The 14,604-nt window shown below is 44.4% G+C and overlaps 1 protein-coding gene across 1 annotated transcript in view; it reads left to right on the top strand.

Moving 5' to 3' along the window:
• Nucleotides 1-14,604, top strand: part of CSMD1 (CUB and Sushi multiple domains 1) — a 1,609,724-nt gene that overhangs the window by 989,107 nt on the left and 606,013 nt on the right. The gene's annotated exons all lie outside the window — the stretch shown is intronic.

Here is a 14,604-nt window from a genome sequence, read left to right as displayed (position 1 = left end):
GAAGGAAGGAAGGAAGGAAGGAAGGACGGAAGGAAGAAATTGTGTTTTAGAGTTGTTCAGCCAGGCCCACTCCAGCAGCATGAAACAAGTCAGCTGAAGACATAATTTAATGACAGCCCAAAGGTCTCAGAGATATGATGGATGTAACTTCCCAAGGTGCCTCGTTCGCTCTTAGGCATCGGGAGATGTCCTGGTTCTCAGCTATTATGTGAAAACAGAATTCGTAGGTGAGGCCCAGCAGCACTTAGACTTTCCAAATATCCATCACGGATGTGCTACAATAACACATGTCCCCTAACAGAAAGGTCACTCTCATTACATTGGTGTCGCTCTCGAAGCCTGGTAGGGAACCATGTGCTTACCTGACGATGCTCCAGAAGGATTCTCCTTCATCCTTCTCTTCATGAGATGAAAGAGAGGAAGAGTTCTAGTGAGCCTGCATGCCGGGCGAGAAGGAGCAAAGCAGTGGCCTTGGAGCGGCTGGAGGTGACGATAGCTGGCTTGTCAGGGTCCGGTCAGGCCGTGGCTAAGGTCAGGTGATGAGGCAGGCTCAGGGATGTGTTCTCCCAACCATGTTTCTGCACGGGAATTCCTGCAGAACTTGACACATAGTAGCAGGTGTGCCGGCACGCTCCTAATGACCGTAGGCACTTCCTGCGTTTGAGGAATCCCTTGGGAGCCACTGCGGAGGAGCCTTGGGGTAACTTGTGGTGGCGGGAGAATCAAGACCAAACCCACAGGTGGGAGGAGCTGACCAGTGATCTTGGCAGACGGGTGGGTGAGGCCGAGCATGCAGCCCACTCCTGAGATGGCACAGGACGGGGTCCACTGGGTTTTGTTTTGCTGCAGAAACAGAAATGTTACAACGAAGTGCTGTCACTTTCCTCCAGACGCGCCAACCCTTCACGAGTGTTTGCCTTTTGGTGGCTTGAAGGACACGTTCTAATGTCCTCTGCTGTGTCCAGGAGCTTCTCTGTCATGACAGGGACAGGTGGAGATTCAATCCGGGTACCTTCCTCTTCCTCAGGATTGCCTTTCCTAAATTCTCAGGGAGCAGGAGCAACCAATCTGGGTGCCTCTCACCAGAGGAGCAGAGGTCGTGGGGGGGTGCTCTTGATTCTGGGGCTGATATGGACACTATGTGTGTGAAAGGTCATTACACGGTTTCACAACCGTTTTTTATCGTGTTTGTGTGGAATCACTACATATAGGCTGCTGGATAAAAGTTGGTGGAATGGGTGCAAAATAAGGACAAGACAGACCCCTGTGTCGGAGCTGCACAGTCTGTAACTAGATAAGGAGCACGAATGGCTGTTGAGTTGTGGGCAGGCAAAGTGGGAGCCTGAGGGGAATGTTTTTTCCAGTAAGTACCTGCATTTTGCCCTCAAATCGAGGCCAGGCTAAAGAATGGTCAGATACTAGCACGATGCTGGGAAGGAGAACAGAACGTAAAAGGAGGATAGTAACTCGGTGAGTTGCAAAGCTTACTTTGCACACACTAGTCATGCTGGGAGAAAAGGAGTTTGTGATGCCGTCCAAATGCTTGTTATGAAGTCCTGCACATTTTTGTGTGGATGGGAAAAGCATGTCAGATGGCAGCCTGAGTCCTGATGCCCACATATTTCACAACTATGTGAGAAAAATGGTGGAATCAGATCTCTGCCCTCCCTGCAAGCTGGACGGAGAGGTACCGAGGGGACCACGGGGTCCACGATGAAACTGCTCTGCCGGCATTTTCTTGATGGCCGTGTGGGCTGTAAGCCCCTTTACAAAGTCATGGACTGTACGTGTACTGGTTTTTAATATATTCTGCATTCCAGATGTGAGCAAAATAAACGTGATTCTAATTTTACCAAGAAGACAGATTTGGTTGATGCATTGAAAATAACTGGAGCAGACATCCTTCTGGATGTTATCGTTAGAGTTCTAATACAGCGAAAGACAGATGATTTTAATATAAAGCTATTACGGTTAATAAGAAAGCAGACCAATATTGCTGTTACGTAATTTATTTTCTCCTTTGTTATGTGGATCTACTTTTCCAAACCATGAGGCGTGTAAAAACACGAGGACAAATGCAGTGCTGCCTTATGAGGCTGCGTCCTTCCCCCAGCCACTATTTAGAATACAAGGTGTTATTGGACAGTGCATGTAACAGGGTAAATCCCTCTCTGCTTTCTCCCTTTCTCAGATGAAATGAATTTCAAGAGAAATAGAAAACTGCATGTTTCCCACACACGCTGCTCAGTGCACTGTCGGCTTGACTGACAGAGATCACCAACACTCACTTGGGCCTATTTCTGTAGCTGTTTCCAGGCACACACAGCTACGTCCTCCTTATTCAGGGCTGCCCAGCTGGTCCTGTGGGACATCCCAGGGCTCCACAAACGTGAGATGACCAGGGCACTCTGTCAGATTGCCGTGGCAACAGTGGTTTCCTGGACAGGATGCCAATAGCAAGGCTCCAAAGGCTCCCAGAAAGATCCCACCATGCAGGCGGCTGCTTCCAGGCGGGTCTCCGGGGACCCAGATGTCAGCGTCTCGCTGGAAAGCATATTCTAGAATTAAACCACTTTGTACTTAAGGTCCTTTTTCTTATGTTAAATGAAATCACTGTTATTGTAGACTGTTTTTTTCCCTCTTTTCCTTTCTCCTTACGAAGCAGCCACGTAATGCCAGCTTATCTTATTTCCAATTTATTTCCTGTCCAATCAAATTAATGACTAGATGCGTCTTTCCCAATCGCCACTGTCACGTGGCTTTGCTTGTCTCAGTGGCCACATGCACCCCCTGGGACCCCCACTGGAACCTCCGCCACCTGCATCTCAGCCCTAAGTGTGTTCCCACCAAAGGGCCCTCCTCTCACCACCTCGGTTCTCAACACTGGAAATTGCTTCCTCTGCGTCTCACACACACAGAACGCTGTGTCTCACCTCTGACTTTCCCATGACTCTCGCTGGAAGAGAAGCCGCGTCTTCTCGCCTCTGTCCCTTCCCTCACCTCCTTTTCCAAATGCTCCTCCTCCCTGGAGTGTCCCCGAAATGCCCATCTACACGTGAAAATATATCTTCACAAGCTTATTAGTTTGATCAAAACGTCTTACCCTATGTTTTCAGCATATTTTCTTTCACCACCTTTTATACTTGGTTGCCACTTTTCACATTCTAAATTAATAAAAACAACAGCCCGTCCCACTGTGGAAATGATTTTGTATTCCTACTTACTCAGAGAAATGTGAGTTTTACATGTCTAATGAATTGGTGCTCACTTTGGAGACGACCCATTCTAATTCTATGAGCTGACACACTTCTGCAGGGCTGTGAGTACGAGTATATTGGGAATTGTCACTAATTATGGAAAAAGCAATGGCCTGAGAGTTAAGATTCCACATTGTGGAAAATTAGATGCAAACTATTGTAGACTTCCAATACTTCCGAATGTTGACTACATTCAAGACCGTCTTCTAGCCACTAAGGGGCAATGGCAAACAGGACATCATGACTCCTGCTTCCTGTCTCCAGGGAAGACACATTTAAACAAGGAAGTACACGTGTTCCTGGGCCACAGTGTGAAACTAGAAACTATGGGCATGTTTCCAGGGGACCTGGTTGAGTGTAACTTCTCTCCAAACTTTATTTTGGAGATAAGAGTTGAAGCATGAATAGGAAAACAGGTGGGGAGGTGGGAGGAGAAATGGAGTCATAAAGTGAAGAAAGAGTGAGCTGTAGGCAGTGTTTCCAAGGGCTGGGGAGGGTTTTACTCAGATGGGGAGACGTAGAGTATGTTTGAGAAACTGAAAAGAAAAAGAAATGCAGACCAGCAGAGCCCGGGAGGAGAGGTCCAAGCTAAGGCTGGAGAGGGCACAGGCGCCTGCTTGTTGGTTAAGGACAAGAAGGCATTAAGTGCTAGTTGGTAGAAAGTGGTACAAGTTGATTTTAAATGAGCGGCCCTTGGCAGTAACTGGTGCGGGCCATGGGGAGGATGTCTTCCAGAGGGAAGGCAGACTGGCCGGTGGCAGCTGTGGTGGTCACACTGGTGACAGGACACAGTGGGCTTGGAACAGGGAGAACCTGTGGGGATATAGAGAAGCAACCGCATAGGAGGAAGAGCTAGGAAGCCCTGTTTATCGGTGCTTATAAAACAGATGATGGGAGAGCATGACGTGAGCAGTTAGGTCAATGGTACTGATGTTTTAGAAGTCACGAAGTCCTGGAAAGGGAGCCTTTTGAGTGTGCGTGGTGCCGTGATGGACTGGGTTTGGGCATGCTGACTGTGAAGTGTCCACACTCGTCTGTGTGGAGAGGTTGTGCTGAGTGTTAACTATATTTGTTGGAGCACAGAAAAGACATTAGGGTTGGAATAAACACATGGGGATTCCTGGCTCACTGATGGTAACTGGAACCTTGGGGCTGGCTTCCTCAAGGATGGTCTGAGCACCCACCATCTTCCTACTCAGTAGCAAAGATCCAAGGCCAGTTAGGACAGAGGGGACAACCAACCAAGGAAAATAAGCACCGGGAGTGGAAGAAAGAAAACCATGAACTGTGCCCCAGCAGTGAGGAAAAATGGGTGGAGTGAAAGTAAGGTGATAAAGAACGTGACTACCCAACTCTCATGTGTTTGGCAGCACAGAGGTCAGAGCCATTCTCAGTGGAGTCATGGACTCACCCACCAATGAACACTGGGAATTGGGACACGAAAAAAGCAAGGACCCGCAACTTCAAGTTTAGATGCAAGATTCAGGCAAGGCAGTAGCTCGTGAAGGAATTTGGGTCAAAAGATGAGTTGTTAATGATAAAAGTAACGTGAGTTCACAGGAAAGTTGTAGAGCACAAAGTGGGTTAGTAGAGGAGCCGACGTGTCCTGATGGGAACGGATGGCAGCTGATGCAGCTTTGTCGAGAATGTGGAAGAGAATAAGACACAGAGGATGAGTGGAGGCCCTAGGGACCCACACGGTGTAATGGCAGGTGTGTACAGATGGACATCTCGGGAGAAGGAAGCAGAGGATGCTCCGTTCGAAATTTTCTGTTTCTACTGTGAATCATTAGCTGGGCTCATGTCTTGAGAAAGGAGTGGATATGTGTTACAAGCAAAAAGTATATCTGTAACTTCTAACTAAACGTTATAGTAAAATTTCCATTGCTGAAATGGAAAGTTCCTCTTTACGGTAAATTAACAAAATAGTACCATTTGCCCTGAAGTCAGTTCTTTTCTCCCAAATATCCAACGAGTGCACATGAGTGTACATTAAGTCAATTTAGTTGTCAAGCTGATAGATGTCTTTATTTTCTTATATGGCTTTTTATTTTCAGTTCCCCTGATACTGCTGCTGTGCCATTGGTTCATTTTTCATTCCTTACCGATTTATTCCCTCGACAAATGTTTATTGAACATGTACTCTACCATGTGACCTTCTGTTAGATTTTAAATCTTGAAAGCACAGACCATAGAGTCTTTCATTTTCTGCTGCTTAAATCTTACGGGGTAACCAATAACTAAGTGTTGAACTGGAAACAGCAGCAGCAACATACCCGTCTCACCATTCGGTGAGAGCTGAGGGAGAAAAGGCTTCATAAAGAACAGGCAGTTGGGCACCAAGGGAGGCACAGTGAACCTGGCCATTGACCTGGTCGTCAGCAAACCCATGTAAAGAAAGAGAGAGGAACTTTAGTCGTGTAGTGGGTTCAGAGACCACGTTCAAGAACTTAAGGAAAAGGGGTAAATGACAGAAGACCAGATGTGCATATGCCTTATCTATCACTCAGTCAAATTCTGAAACAGGCATTATGTGCGAGGAGTAATCATGTAATTCTCAGAGTATGCAATAGAATTCTAACGAAAACATCTGAAAAGTTTACCATATGATTACGTTTAATTTCAATATAAATAGTGTGGTTATTAACATATTATCATTGCCGATTATGTCAAACCCCATCTCTGTTATAATTTATAACGTGAACATTAATGTGGCGAGCAGCTCAAATAAGGAGCTCTCTCCTTTTCCATTACACCTGTTGCTAAGACTGGAACATTAATTTTATTATATTTATGTAGTTTTCCTTTCGAGGTTTAACATTTCAAATATCCGCCCAATTATATGCTTTCATTTGTTTTGGAATCACAATGAAATTAGATACCATGTGAAGTGTCTAGCTGAGTTATTTGAGGTAGAAGTTTGTGAACTGGCTTCAGAATTAAGGTGCACGTGCTGAGAGTATCATTGTGAGGTCCGTAAGATTGATACAGTGCAATTAGCTGGAAAGTGTCACTGCAGACAGAAGACAGATGGGCAACATAATACTTTGCCTTTCAAATTATCTGCTCAGGAAATGTCTCTGACTCAATGATTCTGTCAGGCAAGGTAAGATGCCAGTAAATTTCAAAGAAAACAGAGTACCAAACGCTCTTCCTATAAAAAATGAAGACAACAATACAATGATGAAGTAATGGCTTCCAGATATTGCCAACAAACTCCTTCCTGTTAGGCAAGGAAACCATATACCCAAGAGCCCAACAGACTTTCTGTAGAAAATGCTCTTTAGTTGAACTACCTGGGTATTTATGTCACGAATATCGTGGTTGAATACCACTCCTCTATTCATATACTTAATCTCATGATAAAGAAACTCTCAATTCCCAAAGTTATTTTTTAAGATTTTATTTTTTTAGAGCAGTTTTAGGTTTACAACAAAATTTCAAGGAAGGCCCAGAGATTTTTCCATACACCACCTGCCCCCACACCCACGGCCTCCCTCATCAACATCCCTCATCACAGTGGGACAGTTGTGACACCTGGTGAGCCTGCACTGACACGTCAACATCACCCAGCGTCCACCGTTCACAGCAGGTCACTCTTGGTGTCGCTCCTTCTGTGGGTCTGGACAGATGTGCGATGACCTGTAGCCACCATCACAGCGTCACACAGAGGAGTCTCACTGCCCTAAACGTCCCCTGTGCTCCCCGTTCACCCCTCCCCCAACCCCTGGAAATAACTGATCTGTCACTGTCCCCATAGTTGTGCCTTTTCCAGAATGTCATAGAGTTGGGATCATGTAGCCTCTTTAATTGACTTCTTTCACTTCACACTTCCAGGTCAACTCATGACCTTCCTGTTTCCAAAACCCCAAGCTCACTTTATTCAGTAGTTATTTCCAATGGCTATGCTTCTTGAAATGAACAGATTTGGGTGTTTTCTATCAAAGATATCCAGATATCAGAAGATTAAAACAACTTAAAAACTGACCAAAAAATTCACAACTATAACCTCTCTCTATTTTATGGGCTCAGAGAAACCTAGGATAGGTTATTACTATCATAGTTATAGGTTGGTATTGCAATGTGTCATTATATTGTGAGCCAAACAATTGAAAAAAAACACACTTTATGCTTGGTCCTAATCGTCATCGCCATTGTCAGCACCACACAAGTAAAGCTACACCCAGTGGGTGCACGTGATCTGTTTCCTTTTGCTTCCAGATGTTTCCTTTCAGTCACGTAGATGTACGTTTCCTCCCCAAAAGGGTTCTGTGCGAGCAGCCCTGATGGACAAGGCCCATCAGAGTTCTGACCATAGATCTGTAACAAGGCAATTTAATTTTTATATTTAAAAAAAAATTAAAAAGTAGGCGATTCTCTGATACTTTCACTTAATATACTAACAATGGGCCTTCCGCAGTACTCTGTAAATGCTTACTGGCTATTATCTATGACCATTTTTACACTGTTGATAAATATTAAAAGGACAGTCATACATGCCTTACTAGGCAATTTTGAGTTTTCACCATTTTATTCTTTAGAGAATTTAGTCAAAGACTCATAGAATTATTCAACATCTCCAGTTAGTTGTGCTTTATGTAGCAAGTAAGTGAAAATGTTATATACAATTTAGAGTATTAAAGTATATGCGTAAAATTGAATGGCAGTATTTTACAGTCTGTATAATATTTTCTATTAAATGTTCATACATTGTTTTAAAAAACTGTAGCACAGTAGCAGATATATGTCACATTATTTCCCTACTTCAGAAATGCTGTAATATGTATAGTAAAAATAACTTGGGGTTTGAAATCAGATGATGTGGGTTTGAGTTATAAAATGATGTCTCTGAGCTGTTTCCAGATTCTAGCCACTTGCCCTCTCTGAGCCTCTGTTCTCTCATGTGCAAAATGGGCATGCTAATGTCTATCACAGAGTGCTATTTTAAAGATTACATGAAATAAAATTGTAAGTGCATTTGTTGTATGTGTTTATCGAGCATTCCTTTATACTAATAGTTAGAAGTGCGACTAATCCATGTCTGTGAAAGTGCTTCCTAAGCTCTGAATTGCCACTGAGATCCATAAGCATATCTATGTCTGTAGAGGGAGTGACATCTGGATTTATATCCACCTGCTTCAGAGGGCTTCGGTGGGGGGCAATTCCTCTTTGCAGGCCCCTTGGTAGAATGGAATGGATAAATGATTGGATGAATGAAGAATGAATGAATGGTCGACTGTCAAGGGGAAGATAATGCAAACAGCTGATCCCAAGGCTTGAAGTTGGGATGGAAATCATTCCTACATTCTAACTGCACCCCTGCCTCCAGTCTCAGCTATTTCCTCTGAAAGAAGCCCCCAAAGCAAGAGCCCCTGTGTGGGTCTCTCCCTGCAGCTGGGGTTGCTACGGTGCCCAGGGGCACAAGCACTGCTCAGAGAATCTTAAGTAGCACTCCTTGGTCTCTTGTTTTTGTGTTTTTTTTTTCCCAGCAAAGTGCTACCATAAAATGTATCAAGAAGGACAAGTGCTAAAGTCAGTCTTGTTTAAATGAAAGATAATCTGTTTATCTTAAAACAATTGATCCAGCTGTTTGTAATTCATAGTTCTGTAATAACACGAGTCCTTCTTCTTACACATGACTTCATATTTCGTATCCAGCTCTCAGTAATAGAGTTAAGAAACGTTTACAGCTACGTTGTAGAAGGGATCTAGGAATCCACCCAAGGAACACACTCAGGCTGTTTGGCTCAGGGTGTGAAGTTAAGACTTTGGCCAAGGACTCACTCTGTCTCTTCTTGGGCTAAAAATCAGAGTTCTCAGTTCATGGTGCAAGAACATTAAAATCCCATGTGGGACCTCACTTTCACCCTTTCTCACAGGTACAGGCAGTGCTTTGATTTGTGTAAAACAAAATGATGCGGTCACATCCTAGTACTACCACTTTGTGTGAAGCAGGCCACTCGAACTACCAAAACGTTCCTGTTCCACACTCGTATGAAAGAGTCCCTAACTTGCCAAACAGGGCCCGAGCTTACCTTACAAATATAATAAAGATTTCTAGTTGTCTGAAAGCGTATCATAAGTTGTAAGCAATATTAAATTGGAACCGTCAGGCTGCCTTATTTCTCCTTGGAATCAACATAATCATACAGCTTTGGTTGCTGCAACAATCATATCTTTAATTAAAGTACCTCAAGAATCCGCATTTTTCTCATCTGCTCATGGATAGTGATGTTACCTTAATTGTTACTAACCTCTTTGGACAGTCTCCCCTTCCACTTGATTAATCATTATTTTGTTTTCACATGAACACCTATAAATCATTCTGAAAAATAGTTCAAGTTCGTGGGTGCCCACATGTGAGAATCCTGGTTTTCTGCTTATTTGATTTTGAAGTAAAATCGTATCAACATGGGGCTTCCTCCCCTACAGCTTCCAGTTTCAAACATCACAAAACCTGTGCATCTTACAAACTTGTGTGTGGCCCTTTTTACAACCCATGGCCTTCTTCAATTAAAAAAAAAAAAAAAAGTTCTTCAACGGAAGAATGCCAAACTGTGGACGTTTATTCTCTTTGTAGGAGTTCAGAGGTGTGGGATTCCATGCCCAGTGTATTTCTTCTGGTTTCCTTTTTTCTCTTCAGCTTATCGTTATTACGTATGTTTTAATATTCTGTAACAAATGCTGGACGCAGAATGAATATCATGATTAGCGTATAGAAGGAACTTCGTACATGTGTGTGGGATAAAACCAGGCTTCCGGTTCTGATCCTAACGTCCATGCCTTCCTCTGACATACCTGGACCCATCGTGAGGCCAGGAGAGCTCCACAGCGTCCGCTGTCACTCCTTCCACAGCCCTGTTACGTCCTAGGTCGGTGGCCCCCTGGAGCTTTGGCACCTCGGGCTACCGTCTCCTTCATCCTGGCCCAGGCAGACTCTCTCCCAGCCCTTCTCCTCCCTCATTTCCTTGTAAGTGCCGTCTCCTGTGCCTGCCTGCTCCCCACGTCAGCCCCGGACGCTCTGCCTCTCTGGCTTCCGTCTCCCTGCCTGAGATGCCGAGGCCCGTGGCTTCAGTGTCGTCTGCAGTGCCTCCAGAATGTCTGTGTCCAGCTCCAGCTCTCCTCCGATCTCCATGCCGTGTCCACTCGTGGTTTTGCACCTTCCGTCAAGCGACTTAGACACATCCTGATCTCACCATGGCCTGATAATACGTACTCCTTAGTCTCTCCCATCCAATCCTTTCCTTCCTCTCCGCGTGCAGCTCCACCATCCACCTGGTCTGCAAACCAGGAGCTCAGAGCTACTAGTTGCCTGGGTCCTTGTATCTAGCCAGTGCAGCACTGGTACCTGCGGGCTTTACCTGCTCATCGTCATTCCCATCCCCCTGCTGGCCTCCACCTCTGTCGCCACCCCCACAGCACGTCTCAGAGGAAAGCTGAGACAGCAGCCTCCAACCCCACTGCCTGCTTCCCTCTCCTGCTCTTGAGGGAGCTCCACAGAGAAATCTTTCTGAAACGTCCATGTGAGCATGAGCTGCTCCTCCTACCTGCTTCTGATATTGCCCCAAACCCTCAGCAATGAGAAAAAACATCCTTGACATGGTCTACGAGGCATTCCACAGTCTAGCCCCACCTATTTTTCCAAGTCCTTAAAACATCACACACATTTTAAGCGACTGGTTCTCAGCGGGGCTTCCAGCTGTGCCATGCTGCATCATGGGCCCTCCTGCAAGGCAACCCCACTGGCTGGAGGTGTAGGTCTGGGCGAATCCAGCGCCTGTCAGCCCCGTGCTGACGCGAGGCCAGCCCAGCCAGCCTGTTGCTTTGTGCATGCACGTTACCTGCAGTGTCAGCCTGCAGCTACCGGCATCTGCCTGTGTTGTTATCCACCAAATCGCCCGTGTCGTTTGCTAGTCCTCTGCTTACCAAGTTCCACAGGATTTGCATAACCTGCCACCAGCCCCATTTTCCCCACCAGCCCAGTTATTCTCAGTGTGCACTTTGCAGAGCACAAGGCTTTCGGGAGCGTGTGTTCTGCTGCTTACACAGGACGGCTCCACCACGAGCCCCTTAGGGGACGCTGGGGCACCACCCATGGACGAGAGAGCAAGTGGGCCAAAAATAATCCCCCTGGATAAATACACAGAAAGTGGTTGCCTGGCGCTGGAGAAGGGGAGCTGAGCTCACTGGTAGGAAGGTGTCGTCTCAGGAGATGGAAGGTGCTGGAGACCACTGTCCGGCGTGTGCCTGTAGGTAGCCGTGCTGTCCTGGACATTTAGAACACGGTGAAGTGTGCACCTCTCATGCCATGTGGGTTTTTTCCACCCGTTAGGAAAAGTAACCCCCTGCTTCGACTGGGCTGCTCTATGCATTACAGAAAGTCTCCTGTCTGTGTTGTGGGTCATTACTGCTGCCCTGAATTTTCCTTTTTGGGCATTTCCTTCCCATAGGGCAACAGTTTCATTAAAGCAGAGTTAGTGTTAAAGTACATAAACCAGTAAACAATTATCCTTAATTTACAAATGAGCAATGGACTAGGATTCAGGTGACGTATTCTATCCCAAACTGCATTGTAAGTTTTCTTTGCACGTGACATGAACCTATTATCAGATTCTTCCTCTCTCTTTTAAATGAGGAAAAGACATCATGTGACCCCGAAATTCTCTACAGCTCTCTAATTTTATTGTTCAAGTTTCAATACCTCCTACCCAACAAGTATTAGGTGGACAAAAAGAGATTTGTTGATGGATATTCTTCAATTATACATTTAAAAAATCTAAATGCCTCTGTCTCATTGCTTTCTCCATATCATGCCACATTCTTTAATGGAATTGGTATTTGAGATTTTAATTCTTACCCAATGAGCCTATTAAAATTACAGTGTGAACCTAGATGAGAAAAATGTAATAGGAAAGATTCTGTCGAGCAACTGGATTTAAGAAGTATAGAGAGAAAAATGGGAAAGACATGAGCTTTTTAATATGAGTGTTTATTAATACGTCTGGCTCATACAGTCAACACGTCTGCGGGTCCCTGCTATGACCTAAGTGTGCTGGAGGCCGTGGTGGACTTCCATGGTGGCATTTCAAGGGCAAAGGCAGTGAGAGGCATGGTTCCTCCCAAGCACCTTCCATTCCCACCCCCGGGGCAGCCATTTATGTCGAGTCCCTGCCTGTGTGTGAGGTTGTGGGAGAAAGCTGACAGACGCGTGCGGCGTTGTTTCTGTGAGTAGCAGTGCAGGGGCAGACAGACCATAGAGCCACATACCCTACCCCAAGGCCCCCCATGGCTCAGGGGGCTCATTCACACCGCCATCTCTGCGAAGGCACTCCCTGGTCTGTTGGCCACAGGGCACGTCTGTGCTAATTCTGCAGAACACACCTCACTGAATAAGACGCACAGCACAGACAGAAATGTCATGCCCACTTGATCCTAAGGCGGTTAAAAGAGTAAGGAATGAAAACTAAATACATGCACAAGCACCTTATTGCTATTACGTACTCGAATGTATAGCAATTAGCAGTTGTAATAATTTTTAGAATCCTGCTCCAATTACTGACCTAGAACTTTTGGTTAAATCATCAAAATCTTTTCTTGTTTCGCCAACTTAGTCTGTAAACTCCTAGAGAGCTGAAGTGGTATTTCTTTATTTCTCAGTCCCATCCACAGTGCCACACATTTAATAGGCTTATAACTATTTGCTTCTTTGCTTTGATTTGATTTAAATTTCCCTTATGAAATACTTTATTCCAAGCCGTCAAACAAAATGTCAAGAGTATTTTAGGGGCGAGGAGACAAATATCTTTAAAGCTTTCTCTTGACAGTTAGAAAGCTATGATCTTATCTGAATTCTGAGGGGTTGACTAAACCCCTTCCTCCCTGCAAATCACAAACTATCCAATAAACAGAGTAAATTGTTGAGGAAATTGTTCTGAGGAAAAACACTAGGGCCAACTGATTGAATTATTTTCTTTTAGATTGATCTGTCTGTAAGAATGTCACCCAAGAGATTGAATGGCGTTATGTGAAGAGCGCCCGTGCTGGCCACGCTGGATGGCTTTCCTTCTGTTGTCGACTGAAATGGTCGGTAACGGGTAAGAGGCCCTCTTAACATCTCCAGCAGCTGGGACAAGGGCCGGTTCAGGATCAACTCTGTGAAACATTAGACGCACTTCAGTATTTGGGAATGTGATACTAGTCGTTTGTGGGTGTTCATTAGCAATGCAGTATTCAAAACGGATGTGATGACGTGGTTTCTGACATTAGCTCCAGGATGTAATTTTGAACCATTAAAGTTGTGAGTCCCTCTTTTCCTAGTGGGTCATCAGTGTTTACGACGTGTACTTAAAAGGAAGTAATTCAGGAGCAGGCAGACTCTTGGTTATTTGCAGTGCTTCCAACATTTTCGTCTGAGGACAACTGTTATTTCAGTGTACTCATTTGCAGAGTAAGAACTAAGCGTCGTCCCTCATCTGTGGTGTTTCTGAGTAAGAAAGGAGGAGATAATACTGATTTTCATTAATCCTGGGATGCTTCTCCAGGGAGAGGAAAGATGCTATTAACTTTGAGCTTTCAATATTTGATTTGTGCGTATAACTTTTTATCCAGATGGTACCGTCTTATATCAGATTGAGCCTAACTATTTAATACTGAGTTGTAATGCAACAGGATTTAAAATGATACAAAGAATGCTTTTCACAAAAGTGGAAGGCAGGGGGTGAACACCAGAGGCATGTTTGTATTTGGAGAAAGGAGCTTGGAAGTTCACATTCTTTTATTAAAAAATAAATTAAGGTTTCTCGGTTTTCCAACATTTAAAGTTTTGGAAAACATGAAGCCTCAAAATACTCAAGAACACTTGAGCAACTATCTTTCATGTTCTCTGTTAAATATATCTCAACATATGACTACTCAAAATTTCTGGACATTAATCTTTCTTCTGGAATGAGCATGAGGACAGCTCAGGATAAACTTTCAAATAACTTCAATATAATTTTATGTTCTGCGTATACTATGTGAGTTTATCTTATGCCCCCTTCTTCATGTTTCAACTCATAGCATGACACATCTGTAACCTCAAATATTAACTGTCATCATCTGTACTTTGTTAAAATACCAACTTATTCACCAACATAATTGCTTTGGATATTTGAATGTAATTCACTGCTAATTTGCATGGCTCATTTAGTAGGGTAATTTTACATCAAGTATGGAAAGAAACCAGTGAATAATATAAAGACATATAATATAAAGACATTATTTTAAGACATATAAAATCCTTTAAGAGATGACAATTGAAACGATCTCTCCCCGTCCCGTGTCCCTCACTGGTATCCATGCTCACAGG

Source organism: Rhinolophus ferrumequinum, chromosome 4 (genome assembly GCF_004115265.2).
Source record: "Rhinolophus ferrumequinum isolate MPI-CBG mRhiFer1 chromosome 4, mRhiFer1_v1.p, whole genome shotgun sequence".
In the NCBI taxonomy this organism is placed as follows: domain Eukaryota; kingdom Metazoa; phylum Chordata; class Mammalia; order Chiroptera; family Rhinolophidae; genus Rhinolophus; species Rhinolophus ferrumequinum.
The sequence above is the reverse complement of the archived record's forward strand: the minus strand, read 5'-3'. Positions and strand labels throughout refer to the sequence as shown.